Genomic DNA, 6,015 nt, shown 5'->3' with positions numbered 1-6,015 from the left:
GAGGGCGTTCGTTTCAAATCATTCATGCACTTTCTCATTAAAGTCAAGCGTCGAGAGAAAAGCAATGTTCATTTTCTGATATTGTACATCTGCTGTCGGAGGATGACACTTAATGATCCACTGAGGGTAAACAGCAATTGTAATCTTATCAGAGATAAAAATCGCAGTCATTCACCTGTCTCTTCACCTGCAGTCTGTTTCACAGCTTACTGTAAAGGAGGAGTTTTGTTTGCTGGAATCCACGATTTTACTTGATAGCATGTGTATGACACCCACATCCTGGAAGTCAGACCACCTACGTATGTCTGATATAACATCATTAAAGAAAATTATTATCTGATATTGCATGTGGCCATCTCTTAAAATACAAGGTTGCTGGTGTTATCTTATCTATCACAGGTTGAAAAAAAAAATGGCTTTTGGAAACTCGGGTCTCATACTGCAAAAAGCCAAAGACTGTGAGATAATTACAGCAAAGTCCATTAACTCTAGCTCAAATATACTATTAAATATAATATAATCAATTTAAACAGTGGTTTCACTTTTATTGAATCTATACAAATATAATGTTTAGTGAAGCACAGTAAAAATAAATATGTCTCAAATGTGTGTTTAATGGAGTTGCAAGGTTTAATTATCCTGTGGACACTGCCAATATATTTGCATGAACTGTAATAGAGTACATGAATAAAATGCAATATTTTTCAACAGTGTGCAATTAACAATCAAAACATTGCTGTGTTAAGAAAATCTATTTTGCATATGCAGATAAATTACACTTAAATTTTTAAAAATCATAATTACTTTGTGTGTCGCTTGAAAACTGCTTTTTTTGGACCACAAAACCAGTCATATGGGTCAATTTCTCAAAATTGACATTTATACATCAGCTGACGCTGAATAAATAAGCTTTCCACGGTTGTATGATTTGTTAGGATAGGACAATATTTGACCGAAATACAACTATTTGAAAATCTGGAATCAGAGGGTGCAAATAAATCTAAATATTTAGAAAATCGCCTTTAAAGTTGTCCAAATGAAGCTCTTAGCAATGCATATTACTAATTTAAAAAATATGTTTTGATATATTTACAGTAGGAAGTTTACAAAATATCTTCATGGAACATGATCTTTACTTAATATCCTAATGATTTTTGGCATAAAAGAAAAATCAATAATTTTGACCCATACAATGTATTTTTGGCTATTGCTACAAATATACCTGTGCTACTTAAAACTGGTTTTGTGGTCCAGGATCACATGTATGCAATAAATGAAACCAACCTGAGCTGGTTTGGTGCTCTTACTGATCAGAGATCAACCAATAATCGGTTTTACCAATATTCTTGTGGCAGGCAAGATCGCCATTACGGCACTGCATCTTAAACAGAGATGAGTCAACAACGGCATTTACAGGTCCTAAACTTAATTCGCTTTAATTGATATGCTTATTTAACATATCAGGCAATAATGCACAAATGAGATGGCGTTACATAAATTACTGATATGTAGTTTAAGCTTGGTGTTGAGAAATAGAGATAAACTGATAAACTCTAAAACCATAAAATCATGCCACAAAGACGTGACTTTACATGAGTTAAATAAAATAGTCTGTTGGAAACAAACCAGCTTAATTGAACTTTCTCGGTTGTATTCTCTGTTATGTTATGCAATGTAATTATACTACTGTAAAGCTGGTGTTTAGGAGTCATGTTTACTCACCTGATTGAGGCTTAGGCATGTTCCAATACAGACACCGCATGGAATTTTAACAAGATCCACTCGCTCAAGGCTGCCTAAATTATATTACCATTCACTATATAACCTTTATTTCGTTAATAAGCATTCAAGTAATTACAGTTCTACTGAAATTATCTCCACGAAAGATCACAATTTGAGTATCCACTTTATTTTTCCCGTAAGAGCATGTGCGGCCATTTGTACATTTTATAGGTCTGGCTTCTGGTCTCGACCGCATCCAGCTATTCTTAGCTGTACAAAACAGCTCGTTTTCCTACTTGATATTGCAAATTGGTGTGTCTTACCATATTTTAATGTATTATCTTAATTAGAAACACACTGGTTTCTAGTGCAAACAGTTTTACCCTTTACTGCACGTTGTGATCCTTCTCCTTATTTCCCTATAGTGGCTAATGAACCAGAAGTCTCACCCATAGGCTTACTTCCATGTTGAAAAATAAGGTGGATACACTCTTTAAAGGGTTCTTCACAGCGATGCCATAGAAGAACCATTTTTGGTTCTACAAAGAACCATTCAATCAAAGGTTCTTTAAAGAACCATCTGTTTCTTACCTTTTTATAATCTGAAGAACCTTCTTTTGCCACAAAGAACCTCTTGTGAAACAGAAAGTTTCATCAGATGTTAGAGGTTCTTTATGGAACCATTTAGACAAAAAAAAGGTTATTCTATGGCATAGTGAAGCACCTTTATTTTTAAGAGTGTATGTCCTGGGTAAACGCATAGATAAAAACAGCATTTTATAATCTAGACAGAAGAAAACACTATTAATAACCCTGATAATATGCCATTTGAGATAGACTGCTGTTTTATTTGTTAAATTTCCTCATGTATACTTACACTAGCAAAGTATCTGTCTTCACATATTTGGCCTTTAACTGTCACCATCCTGTATACGTCACCACATTATATAAATAAATAATAATAAATAAATTATTAATAAATCCTAATCTAATCATGACAAACTATATATTGTTGGGAAGGTCTAAGACTCCTAAAAATATATTTTGCTATATTGTGTAGGAAAAGTAATAGATTAATTTATGACAAGAGTGCACCTCCAAAAAAAAATCTACATCATAACAGGGGTTTAGACCTTTTTCACAAAAAGACATTCTTTGTTGCCTTTTTCCCCATTACGCTTTAGAAATCATAAGAAAACCATTGGTTTGAAAACCATTTAAAAATCAGACATTGCATTACCATGGAAATTGTACTACAAGTCATATTATGAAATGTTTTTTTTAATGATTTATAAAAATTTAACTTTGGGTAGTGCATTTTCACGTCTATGTTCAAAATAGGGAGTGACAGTTAAAGGGCTAAAGAATACATACTGTAGATGCTAAACATTTAACTGTAGTTTAAAATGCATGATTACATTTATGCAAAATTTATAGAATCTCCTGTGGTTTATTTATTTCCTCTGTTTAAAACTCAATTTGACTTTGTAAATCTATTTTGTGAATTGTTAGAGTGCTGAAAGTCTCTATTTTTTACACTAAAATTTGGCCCTGCTCAACTGGGCATGTTAAGCCCCACTAAAGTAGCAAAGCTTTTTTTATTCAGGTGGTTTAGAATGCTTTATTTATGTTCTTTATTTGTAACCTCTTTGTTGAACTGATTAAAGCTTATATTTAACAAAGACACTAATGCTAGTGCACTTTATTTTTTTCTGACTTTTTTCAGGTTTAGGGTCTAAGAGAATTGGGTCTTACTGATGCAGAAAATAAATAAATTGTTTGAGTTTGTCACAGAGGGAGTGAAATTACAGTACTGACAGTGTTATAAATAAAAATGCTTGTTTAGTTCTATACTGTTGATAACATTGTGCCAAAACCAGAAGTGAAACAATTATCAGTTCTGCATATTGGTTATCGGTCACATAAACATGCAAATACACAGTAGTGTTTCTTAAAAACAAAAAAACAAAAACAAAAAAAAATCTACTGCTGATTTCCCAGCCTGACTATAGATTTCTTGGTTCTAAATGATTTTGGGCCACTTTTCAGCAGTTAAACCAATTAAACCAGCTAAACACCAGCTTGGCCATTCTAAGAGAACACTTTAACCAGTTTTGGTTGAGTTTTTTTCTCTAAGAAACAAACCTGTTTTGAAATATTGTTATCTAACATTTTAATAGCAATGTTGCATTAGACAGAAGTAATTAAAGTTGTTGTTGCAACACAATAAATGGACTTTGATAAGGACGTGACTGGAACCAAACTGAATGAAAAAGTACAGTGAACATCCGATTCATCTTTGTTAGCGTAACAATCCAAACCCCTCCCTTATTCAGTGGGGCACCATCAACAAAACCACACCTTCTCAGGGTCAATGGTGAACTTTCCTTACCTTATAGCAGTCAGTATTTTCAAATCCTTCTCATTGTCGTGAGGTAGACCCACCTCAGCTTAATACTAGATAACTTAATAGCGGGACACCGACGAGAGACACTATGTCAGGAGACACATACCTGAGGCTACTCTCTGTAGTAGTCTATTTATGTGTTCTCAACACTGAAGCTTATTCAAGGTAGGTTGTCTTTCTGTCACTCTTAAATTGTGCCATCTTAACATTTTAATAACATCATATTTTCTCCATTCATCATTTGCAGAAGTCTTCCACTCTCTCTTCCTGACTGGAGATCAAATGCAGGTATTGTATTTTATCAGCACAAATCCAGATGCTTAGCTTTTATAAGGTTTTAATTTTAGGGTGCACTTGAAGCTTTAAAAAGAATGCATTACTGCATTAATCATGCCTTGTAGTGCACACTATAATAGTAGTCATTAATGCATTAAGTTACAATATATTATAATATTTATGCATGCATTATTACACATAGACTCTTAAAAAAAAGGTGCTTCACGATGCCATAGAAGAACCTTTTTTGTCTAAATGGTTCCATAAATAACCTTTAACATCTGAAGAACCTTTCTGTTTCACAAAAGGTTGATTCATCAGATTATAAAACGGTAAGAAAGAGATGGTTCTTTAAAGAACCTTTAACTGAATGGTTCTTTGTGGAACCAAAAATGGTTCTTCTATGGCAACCTTTTAAAGCACCTTTATTTTTAAGAATGTATAGCCAGTATTATAATGAATTTTAAATTTGGTCACAATTATTTATGAAAATAAATAATGCAAAGGCTTTAAGTAACGTGTCACAGAAAATATTTAAGCCGTTAATGTATAATGCATTATGAAGGCATTCATAATGTACATTGTAATGCATTTTATCTTCATGTTTAACTGTAACCAAAGTTAAAATGCATTATAATATTTGAAGATTTGTTTGTCTTAATGCATTATACTTTCTAAATGTTAAAACAGTCATTCATGATTTTATTATTACTGCGATTCTGCGATACTGAAAAGAGGACCTGTTAGAAACCATACTATCAAACTCCGATGAGTTGAAAACTTTTTAGGCTTCTCTAATAGAAGCACGCACAACGGAATGACCAATTTCTCGCAAGAGTGACTGGGGGACATGAACATTTGTTATAACAAGCCAAACAGAACTATGTTTTCGTTTTGTTTCTTGTTTTCGATTAGGTTCTTATTCTTGCTCCACTTTTGTTTTTTATTGTCTCTTTAATCACTTTTCCCTCCTGTGCTGTAGATTATTTCGCAAAGTGTGATTTTGGCAGTGATTTGCCGGCATCCTGCGATTGGACCTCTGAGGGACCCATCAGTGCTCAGACAGCAACAGGTAATTATACTGCTGAGACGAAATTGCTGCAGAGACGGTTGCTGCTTTGTGTTATTCGCCGGTGTTTACCACCAATCCATTCACCTGCGGCAACAACAGCAGTTAATAGCTTTCTAACAACACTTAGCAGAGCTTCTTTAAACTTCTTATTCCTCAAATTATGTTCTTAAACTTGACTTTCAAATACGTTAGACACCACATTCAACCACTTGTGTGAACAAGGCATCGATCGACATGTTACACTGTAAGAATTCACAAAACAAAGTTCAGACCAGAGTCTAACTTGTGGCACATGTTGGCTTTGAGCGTGTAAGCAGATGATTTGATAATTATTTATGACTGCATGCTTTTAGAGGTCAATCTATGAAGTATATGCAAGAGCATATGTTACTAATACAGCCTTTGCTTGTACATGACAAACTCAATTTGTTTAGAGAAAAAAACATTCATAGCAGTTTATTCTGGATGAAACAGCTGTTCTCTGGGCTTTGTACTACTTATAAGAACAGGGACAGATATCAGAATACATGTGTTGACC

Source organism: Garra rufa, chromosome 10, assembly GCF_049309525.1.
Source record: "Garra rufa chromosome 10, GarRuf1.0, whole genome shotgun sequence".
Classification (NCBI taxonomy): Eukaryota; Metazoa; Chordata; class Actinopteri; order Cypriniformes; family Cyprinidae; genus Garra; species Garra rufa.
This window is presented reverse-complemented; position numbering follows the sequence as displayed.